The sequence below is a fragment of the Electrona antarctica genome, assembly GCF_951216825.1.
Source record: "Electrona antarctica genome assembly, chromosome: 8".
Lineage (NCBI taxonomy): Eukaryota > Metazoa > Chordata > Actinopteri > Myctophiformes > Myctophidae > Electrona > Electrona antarctica.
This window is the reverse complement of record NC_136789.1, coordinates 50,697,138-50,708,681: the sequence shown is the minus strand read 5'-3', so window position 1 is coordinate 50,708,681 and position 11,544 is coordinate 50,697,138.

Here is an 11,544-nt window from a genome sequence, read left to right as displayed (position 1 = left end):
AACCTATATACATATGAATACAGTGAGCAATAGCTCTGTTTTTTGCTTTTCTTTTCTTCTTTTTTTCTTGGCTTCTCTCTCCCACTGAAACCATGTAGCCATGGGTGATATGGGAGGTTAATGAATTGCATTTTTATTGAGCTTTTCCAAGTGCCCAAAGCGCTTTACAATGGTTCAATCATTCATACATTGGGAGGTGAAGCGGCTAACAGTCGACGCCAGCGTCCTCACTTCCCACATTCACACACCAATGGTGGCAAGCTCACACCAACCGACTCATTGGAGGCAAAGTAGGTTTCAGTGTCTTGCCCAAGGACACTTCGACATGTGGACAGGAGGAGCCGGGATTCGAACCGCCGACCCAGGGATCATTGGACGACCTGCTCTACCTCCTGAGCCACAGCCAGGTTAGGTGCAGTATAGGGCCAAACCTCCCTCAAGCTGCTTATTTGCCCATCAGTTTTGGAGAGCCGACAGGTGCCCTTAGAATCTCTCTGTCTGTTTAATGAGAGAGACCACTGCCTGTCCACACTACTATGTTTAAACTAAATAAACTAAATAAACACATTTTTAAGTACCAATGCATATTCTTCTAGCTTTGCCTGCTTTTCCCAACGTTTTTGTAACGTATAGAGGAGCTAGAGGTAAGATTTCTTCTCAATTATTATTACTTTAGTTTACACCAAGAGGGCGCCAGAGGTTCAACTTTTTTAGGGAAAAAATAAATAAAATAGAAAGTAATATTAGTATTAGCATTAGCATTTTTGCCTAATACTACCCTCAGAGGGAATCCCCAGAAGGCTTTCTTTCTTTCTTTATTTATTTTTTCTCTTTCTTCTTTAAGTCCATATGTTTACACAAAATGATAAACAACTCGGGAGCCTCTCAACATTAGGAGAGGTAGGTCTATCACACAGTTATCCCGGAAGTTAGTATTTTAAGTTAGTAATGTTTTGTATTACTGTTTTGTCCTGTGTTTTGTTATGTGTATTATATGTGTTTGTTTGGGTGGTTGTATGTACGTGTGTTATGTGTTTCATGGTTCACAAACCAAAGGAAAGATATGTTTATTATGATTGTAATTAATTTACCAAGAAAGGGGTTTAAACTAGCTCACATAAATATCTGTAGCCTGAGAAATAAAATAAGTATCAGAATTATTATCTTTGGATATACATGTATTGGCACTATCCGAAACTCACCTAGATGATACATTTAATGATGATGTACTGGGAATCCAGGGGTACAATATTTTTAGAAGATGATGTTGTTGAAATATTCATGGAGAGGGGGTAGCAGTTTATGTACAAAATCATATTCCAACAAAAGTAAGATTTGATCTAATGGCTGCAGATATTGAAGTGATTTGGTTGCAAATTAATTTACCACATGTTAAACCCCTGCTTATAGGATGTGTCTATAGACCACCAAGTGCAAATATGGATTATCTTAACCAACTATGTTTAATGTTAGATAAAGTATGTGACCTTGGTCGCGAAATTTATTTATTTGGTGATACAATTTACTGGAGCTCGTCTAATTGCCCACTTAAAGAGAAGCTCCAATCAACTGCAAGAACATGTAATTTAATTCAAATGGTGGAAAGACCAACTAGAGTGTGTTCAAGGAAAGATGGTGGCAAAAGTGAGACATGCATTGACCATATATTCACAAACTGTAGTTATTTATGCTCTAAAGCATTATCCATACCAGTGGGGTGTTCTGATCATAATCTAGTGGTAACTGTAAGAAAAGCAAAGGTTCCTAAATCAGGACCAAAAATAGTCCACAGGAGATCAATGAAAATATTTAATGAATAAGCATTTATAGATGTCAAAAATATTTGTTGGAAGCCAGTAATGGACAATGAAAATCCTGATGATGCACTTGAGGTCTTTCATTTCTTACTTCTACAAATTATTGAAAAACATGCTCCACTAAGAAAACACACAGTAAGGAATATGAAGTCACCCTGGTTGGACACTGAATTAAAAGAAGCAATGAGACTAAGAAATGAAGCAAAACAAACAGCGATTACATCAAGTCATAAAAAACTACGAAACTGTTACTTTTCTAAATAAAAATAAAAAACAAATGTTTTATGAGAACAAAATAAAAAATGATAAAGAAAATGTGGAATGTAGTAAATGATATGATGGGTAGAAACCCTAAATCCTGCCCATCCTATATTGAAGTTGATGGAGTATATTTAACCAAACCAGACGATATTGCTAACTATTTTAATGCTTACTTTCAGTCTAAGATCGACCGGTTAAGGCATACAAGTATAAGCCCATCAACTACATTAATTAACAATTCAATGGACAGGACTGTAGATTTAAAATAACAAATGTAACTTAATGAAGTTGAGTGTCTGCTTAACAAATGTAAAGACAGACCACCAGGTGTTGACAATATAGATATAAAATGTATTAGCTTGGTATCCAATTTAATTTCTGTCCCCGTTTGTCATATTATTAACTTGAGTATTAGACAGCTGGTGGATGGAAAAGAAGCTCCACCTTCTTATCCAAAAATATTATATAAAAGTTTAATAAAACATTCTGCTAATCATGAATATCAAACAAGACATGCAATTGAAGGAAGGTTCAATTTACCTAGAGTGAGGACATCAGTACAGAGAACTGTTATGTATAAGCCCTTTCCACACCTAAGCGCAAAACGGTCGACAGCCACGCACTTCTTAAGCTCTGCGCAGCTTAAATTCCGAGTTTTTAGACAGCTGGTGGATGGAAAAGAAGCGCCACCTCCGCGGACTTTTTGCGCGGAGGAGAGCGTTTCCGGGAATCTGGCCGTCGCGCAAAAAGTCTGCGGAGGTGGAGCTTCTTTTCCATCCACCAGCTGTCTAAAAACTCAGAATTTAAACTGCGCGCAGCCGAGAACGTGCGCGGCTCTTTCCATAGTGTGGCAGCATAGCTATAGAGCTGTTGTAGGGTGGAATTCATTACCAGGATATATAATACAAGCAAACACAAAAGAAGGTTTCAAAATCATGGTAAAAAGGTATCTTCCAATATTTCATGAACCTGACGGATCTGTGTTTACAATTTACAATTTACAATTTAGGCATTTAGCAGACGCTCTTAATCCAGAGCGATTTACATTAAGCAAGAACAAAAAGCATGGGAATACATCACATATGTAAAATGCATTTATCGCGAAACATGCGTAAGCTAAGAACGTGACTAGAACATATCTATATAATGACACTATACATATAAACTATAACTAGAACATATCTATATAATGACACTATACATATAAACTATACATATATGCTATACTAGGCTGTACATATATATTATGAAGTGCTATGACTACATACAATGCACTTATTGTGCCGTCTACATGACATGCTATAAGTATGTTTCAAATGCTATATAAGTCTAAGAAGTGCTGTCTAAGGGGGTAGGGTAAGTGCTATGGGCCATGATGGAGTCTGAAAAGGTGGGTTTTCAGACTACGGCGGAAGATCGGGAGTGATGCTGCAGTTCTGATTGCAACGGGAAGTGCATTCCACAGTTTTGGGGCCAGAAGGGAGAAGAGTTTGGGATGTGTTTAACCATATTAATTCCAATGATGTGTTTTTATTTGAATTTATATTTTTGTTTATTGTTTTTGATGTTTGTTTTTTTTTAGTTAATTTTATGACACAGGAAAAAGGGATTGATGTGTATGGAAAATGTATATGGACCTATGGAGCTATGGAAAACCCCTTCCAACCTCTATGATGAAATGATGTGAAAATGCAAAATTGCAATTGTTTTGAGATGTAACTCTTATCCTTTGTAAGTGAACCATTGTATGTTTGTGTATTGTATTTGTATGTTGTGGTGAATGATGTTTTTTGTGTACTGGACTCCAGGAAGAATAGCCACGCTTCTGCAAGTGCTAATGGGGATCCATAATAAAGTAAAGTACTGTACCCTGTACTGTACTGTCACTGTACTGGCACACCCGAAATCATCATATATACAGTTAATATGTGCGTGTGTGTTTGTGTGTGTGTTAGGTTGCGCACAGGTGGTGAAAAACAGCCATGCTGTTTTCGTGCTCATACCCAGCCAGGCACTCACCCACACACATACAGTATAGCTCCGTAAGGGAGTGGTTGCACCACTAAAAAAGTCTGGGGCCGAGTCCACTTCAGTTCGGCATACAGTTGTGCAAACGTCGCTCATTCTCTGCTGATTTCTGATCGTCTGCACCTTTGTTACATTGACGTGCAAACACACACACTCCTCTCTCTGTCGCTCTAATTAATTAGTCTCATGTCCAGCAGCTGTGCCTAGTTTCTCCCGACGGATCCTGCTGGGAGCTGCCTATGCCATAAAAAGCATAGGCGAGTTCCAGTCTACCAACTCTCTAGCTGGGGACCACCTGGAACGCCTTCAAGAACCACTGGTGGTCCCCGGACCACTGGTTGAAAACCACTTAGTTAAGAGTTACGTAGCAGTGGGCAGAGGGTCACCTGGGTGGTGAGGCTGGTGCCAGAGCTGCCAGCCATGGCCTGGTTGGTGACGTGTCCTCTGAAGATGGACTTGATGGAGTTGAAAAGGCTGGACTCAAAATTGTCCATTCATTGTCAATGGCATTTAATGTTCGTGTTAGGACAACATTTGGGTTACACACTGTAGCGGATTGCCCTTTAAATGTGCTTGGGGTGCCAGTCGGCTTTTCATCCGACACTTTATCAGGGGTTAAATATTATAATAAATAATATAACCTCAAGAACAAAACCCACATGGGCACATGTATTAAAACATGCACCCATTCGTAATGTAATGTAATGTAATGTACAAACACCAAATAATATCCAGTACAACACAATTATAATATTCACTTTCAGTAATGATCAATATGTTCCACAGTAAACCACACCGAGTCCTTATTTAAATGAAAAAGATACCTCACAAGGTTTATTTGTAAAGTTCAGTTCAGGTGAAAACAACTTAAATGGTTCAGTTCAGCAAATGCAAAATAAATCAACTGTTTAATAAACAGGCCCCTCCCAAATAATAAATAAATAAACAAAATAGACGTCAAAATAAACCCAAACGCTCAGATCCTCCTCTTCAAAAGACCGTTGTCTGTGTGAGCTCTAGGCTACTTCACTCGACCACTCCACGGAAGCCAAACAGTGAGTCTCTCCCCGTTACCTCAGTACCATGGAGCGACAGATCCTCCGGATTTAAATGGCCGGGTCCGCCGTTGTTGATGATGCCTGGGTTCTCTGTCAGCTGTTCTGCTCGCCGAGCGGTGTGTTCCTGACAAGTAGCGTGCCTCCGTCCAACGATCGCCTGCCGACGCGGACTATGTACACACGGGGCCAGGGACTGGCACGGGCTCTACACGGAAAACTTTACATTGACAGATAGTGCTATGGCCGCTGCTGGTGTGGTGGAACAGTGACAGCGGGGTGATTTCCTGACTGGATCTTCGACTGACGCGGGGTAGGTAACGTGAGGAAAATGACGTGGTGTCATTGGCTGACCGGGTTTGTGAATGGATGAGAGGGACGGATGAATGAAGTGACGTGAATTAAGGTGACGTGAATAAATTAAGTAGGGGCGGACCACCACAACACGCCAAAAGCCGGACATAATAGGGCCCCTCAAAAATAATCAGAAAACGTTGGTCAGGATTTAGAAGGCGTTTTCAGAATCTGCCTCAGGTCTAGATGGGCTAAATCCAGATCCATACTTGCTCAGGAGTCCAGTCCAGGTTCCTCCATGGCTTCTCAAAGAGTTTACCTTCGGCTGAAACGCCCAGAAACATCTCCACGGTCAGAACAACGTTATAGGACGACGGTAAAAACAACTGAAACGTCAAGTCTTGCATGTGTTTGTCTTTGTATTCACCCACTCACTCACCTACTACAACTTGGTAGACCTCACATTCAAACAGCTGCCTGTTGTTGCCATACATTTCTGTGGCGGTGAAAGTATTGTAATAAATCCCAAGGAATTCCCTGCTGTACGCAACCAATTTGCCACTATGCACAAGACAAAGCTCTTCTCCAAAAGAAGGGCCAGAGTTGGCCCTCGTTCTCACCGCATAAACGGGATCGGTGTTTTCACATGTTTTGTACTCTTATCACCTCAACTAAAGGATTAACTTCCTCCATATATAGTATTCTAAACAATCATTTACCAATTTACAATACATTGAACATTAAACATAAGTGGGAGACAGACTTGGGATGCACTTATGATGATGTGGATTGGGAAATCATTTTAGAGAGGGCTCAGAGGGTTCTGATTTCCACCAAACATAGACAGATGCAATTTAACATTTTTCATAGAACCTACTTTACCCCGCTCAGGTTACACAAGATTGATGGGAGTATTTCCCCTATGTGCCAAAGATTTAGTGGCAGTGGTGGCCGAACGGATAGCGGAGCGGTCTTGATACCGGAAGGTCGCCAGTTCGAATCAGCTGTCCGACACGTTAAAATTACCACCGCTGAAGTGCCCTTGAACAAAGCATTGAACCACTACGATGAAATGTGTTCTATGAGCAGGGCCTGGCTGGAAACAAGTTCTTGAGCTTAGCCCAGATACCCTGGGTAAATATAGTAATCATTTCATTTCATTTCATGTAAGATAACAGAAGGCTGCCTATTACATGTTATGGAGCTGCCCACTTCTGATTGATTACTGGAAGTCCATCATGTCTACTGTCTCTGATATCATAGAGGTTGAAATACCACATGATCCAAGAATTTGGTTACTGGGTGACGTTAAATTGATCAACACAAATTTTTTGTGTTACTCGCCAGTACAGCTGCGAAGAAAATCATCTTGGTTAATTGGAAATCTGAAAACTCACCTTCACAGAGACACTGTCTGAATGAGCTTTCATCATACTGTACTCCTGAAAAGATACTGTACAATGTAAGGAGAAAGCCTGCTACTTTTGAAAAGATATGGGGTAGGTTCTTTGAGGTTTTACCTTCAATATCTCCTCTGGGCTGATTTAGTTTTAGTTGTATTAATTGTTATTTGTATTTATTTATCCGAGTTGATGTTGTCAAGTGGTGTTGTGTACAATACAGAGTGATGAGAGTGTAGTTTACCTTTCTGGGGTTGGGGTGGGAGGGGTTGTTTTTTGAGTTTGACTTGTCTTCTGTAAATGATGATGTCTGCATTATCATTAAATAAATCTTTATAAAAAAAAGAATAGGCTATGTATGACACTGATTTACTACGACACTATGGCATACATAATGGGCTCCAGTTTTGTCTCATCTTTCTAAAGCCACTATTTGGGGTTTTAGGAGTGGGGAAAGGGTGTTCCCCCACTAAAGTTGGTATTTTGGTTACCTGTCTAAATCCCTTAAACACCTCCATTACCCTTTATATTATGCATAGGTGTGGTTTGGGCGTAAACCACATTGAACCAATCACCAGTCTTGGCTTTAAGAGATCCCTTACCCATCGCCCTTAGTGCTATATTGCTTCATAGCCGCTGTGTCTGGAGTCCTCCATTGAAGCACGCGGTGGCCGCTCTTTACCAAACTAATTTGGCATGGCTAACGGGTGCTTTTAAATGCCATTATCGCGTTCCCAAATGTGTGTGACCAAAATAGCAATTTGGGGAAAAGCGTGCCAACACGCCCATGACCACACCTCTAGGCGCAAATACCGGTGTCTGCAAAGAAGATAGCGGGTGATGCTGGACGAAAATACCATTAAGGGACAGAGAAAGCTCCTATATTAGTAATGTTCGGTCAGCGGCTGAATTGCGGGCCGCGCTGCGGGTAAAAGATGCGACAAAATTGGAGCCCCTAGGAGTCCAAGTGGTTGTCAAATGTTCTATTCCATGCTCGCCAGTCGCCATGCACCCATTTTCAACTTTGGTTCAGTGAATTCTAGAAAACTAAACCTAACGAGAACATAGATAAAACAACTCTAGTGAATATTATAGTACTGACAAAATACAACAACTCTAACTCTGTCACACAATTAATATCCTATCATGGAACATTTGGCATTCTCACTGAATCCAGAGATCTTCCTATTTAATCCAAAGCGTTTCCAAGTGACTACAGAAGAACCATGTGTCCAATTAATGAAATCATCAAGCTACTGTACAGCCGCAGAGCATCAGCCGTTCGTTCCTCTTAACGGAAACTACGAAAACTGATTTTAAGTAACATTTAAGGAGTGAGTGAATTACCTTTTACTCCGCAGCTATGTGCTGCTGCCTGGTTCAGTCAACAACACTGACTGAACTGAAGCCTCACCACGCTGACATGCTTCAAGTTCTACCTCTCAGGCTTCGTACACACCTTTCGGACACATTGATCTGTCCGACCGACCACTGATTACATTTTTATGATTTGATGCCTCCATGTCCCACAATGCTTTGCGCGATTTGGGCGGTGCTACGATACGGAAATAGATGCACATATGTTCAGTGTAGTTTTCTTGACTGCAGCAGCAGCTAGCGGTAGTTTGTCGAGGCCGTTTTTCACACTCAAAGTTCACTTAGAAGGTCCGGATCAAGGACCGTTGGTCCGTTTGGTGTTCACACTGGACTTTGTAAAGCGTACCAAATATGTAAACAAATGACACGTGGACATGTTAAGCGAACCAAATAGTGAAAAAAAGAAAAGAGGTCATTTTGCGACGGAGGGAAAAATAACATGAGGGGGTGCGGGAAATCACTGTCTACAATTTTTGGGCGCAACCTTCAGTCACACAGAGAGAAGAGAACAGCAACATGAATCATGATTGCAGCAACAACTTGAAATTGCATTAATTCTTAATAATTATTTTATTAGCCAAATAAGACAACAGATGAACAGAGGAGCAGGTGTTTGAACAATAATGTGCTTGCTGCTGGTGCATACAATTCACCGGAGACGTATAGCCTACAACAAAGTATCCCCGAATCCCGATAAAAAGGACTTTTCTTCCATGTGTGCACCTTAACCTGATTCTGCGCATCAAATCAACGGGCATTTCCATGTCATCTTATGGTTTAAACTTGAAGCCGTGCTTGCTGGTCAGTTAAGCTTCAAGTCAGAACAGCTCCGCTGCAGTTGAGTTGACCTATATCACGTCTTTTGCTATAGTGATGTAATCAATTAATCATTTAGGACCACCTGTGTAGCTTATTTAACATTTGCTCCATTGGCTCTTTATGCGTGCGGCCGTGCGCTAGAGCGAGACAGGATGATTTTAAATATTTCTCTGTCTGCGTCTCTCCCATAGAGCTATAAAATATATCGGGTCTCTCCCCCCACATGTGCGCGCGTCATAACTTTGCGTGGTGGCGGTGGCGCATGCTTAAAATAAGCAGATCTACAAGCTTACATCGTGTACCATACCGTAAGTACCATTCGTGTCGATAACTTGTACATCTGTTATATTTGCGCATGTGAACCTCGTACGCTGCCATTACATTTCTACTCTAGGCTACTCATAGACATATATGCGTCTACTATTAAAATCAATAGTGATCCCCGTAAAAAAGACATGCTTTTAGAACTAATTATTAATGCAGCCTCACAACTGCCGAGGCCCGACGGCTATTTTGGCTATCGTCCTGTATTTCTGTATATAGAATAGAACTATAGAAATAGTACCAGACTGGACTCACTCACTGGAGACAGCCGTGCGCAACTTGGACTCTCCAAGTTACGCACGGCCGTAGCCAAAAGAAGACATACAAACAAGCGATATAATAGTCTGTGTCACGTAACTCAGAAGACTACAGCCTAAACCCCACCCAGTGCTGTCAAGAACGGAAGTTCTCTCCTATTAGTTTGCGGTTAAAAACCACCCTTCTGTCCGATCTGAAGTCCCACCCTGTTCGTTGGCTGTTTTGACTACAAGGTGTCCGATGTGTTTGTTGTGCCCTCCGCCCCCACATCGGACAGGTTTGTCCGATCAAACGACGTGACTCCCATTGAAAATGAATTGGAGCAGCAATCAAATAGCAATCAGGCATCGCACACGGACCGAACATTTGTTCTTTAGGTGTGTACGCAGCCTCAGACGTGTTCAGAAGCCTTGAAGTCTCCGATTGGCTGGGCTGCAAAGGGAAGGCTGTGGTTGGTCGTAACCCCACCTGTGGTGTGTGTCGAATAAATAGATCTAACAGGATAGGTGGGCAGTGGGCAACACTGGGCACTGGGACAATGGGACATCTGGGCACCTCAATGTAAAATGGGCTATTTTGTCCACAATGTAAAAAGGAATACTATTTGGAAAATGGTTTTAAAGTAAAGTATTCATGATAATAGAACATGCTTAAACATTTGACAATTACAGGTCTAATATTTCTACAAACGGCTATAAAACCTGTATATCCAGCCATTTTGGGGCACAACAAGAAGTTGAAGGATACAAAAAGATGTTGTAGGCTTACCATACATGTTCCATAATGCATACTTTAGATTACTTAAGATCATATTTCAAATATTTTATTTTTTAACAGTACGTTTCTTACTGGCATATTGGCTTCAAGAAGGCCTCTCAACAACATATTTAACACTTTAACTATAATCTAATTTTGCTCATTACTTTGACACTAGCACCATCTCCTGATATCAAAAGGTAATAGCTTCCATGAGAACAGCCAAGGCTCACTCCACTTGTCCCCACATGTTTCAGCCATCCATTACCAACACACACCACCGTGGTTCAATATGAAATACTTTGAGAAATAAAATGCACCCCACCTCACCTGGACTCTTTCAGTTTGCAAATCATATCTACCAGTCCAACATTCAAGATTAAATTAATATTTGAACAGCAATAACCAACCGGTCTACCAACATTCAAGGTTAAATAACGTATTGCCAAAAACTAAGTAATTTCCAATTGATTTGGATTTTTTTTTTATCTGTGTTCAGAGATAACGAGAATAACCACACAGTGTGTATAATAAGTGTCCACAGATAATAAACATAACTTGAATAGGTCTACAGATCCTGTTTAACAGTAGCCAAGAAAGCTTTGGTACATTTTATGTAAAAACTAAAACAAAATAAGTATATACTGTACATGGTAAGTATACTGTAGTTTCGAATTTTCACTATGTTCTAGGCCTTTAAGCAAATTCAACTATAGTCGACTAGTAAATCCACTAGTCGACCTTGTTGGTACTAGTTGACTAGTTGATAAGAATTGTGTAGGCCTGCACTAGATTATAGTTAGTCACCAATGTACAGTTTTTGAATGTACAAATGTATTTAAAAACAAAACAAAAAACTATTTTTTATAGGTAGTTAAACTAGTCGAATAGTAAACTAGTCAACTAGTAAAAATGACTAGAAGTGAAAGATATGTTCATGTTTACCTGAATACCTGAACTGAACTAGGAATTATAACATGAAATATCCAATAATCCAAACCTAGTGCCTTTATACCAAGGGATACCAAAACCACTGTATTGGTAAGAAAAGGAACATTATGATTAAACAGATTAGAATAAGATCGAAACCAAGGGACCATTACAAAATAAAGAGAAGGCACTGGATAATCTCAACTAAAAGCAATTTATACGAGT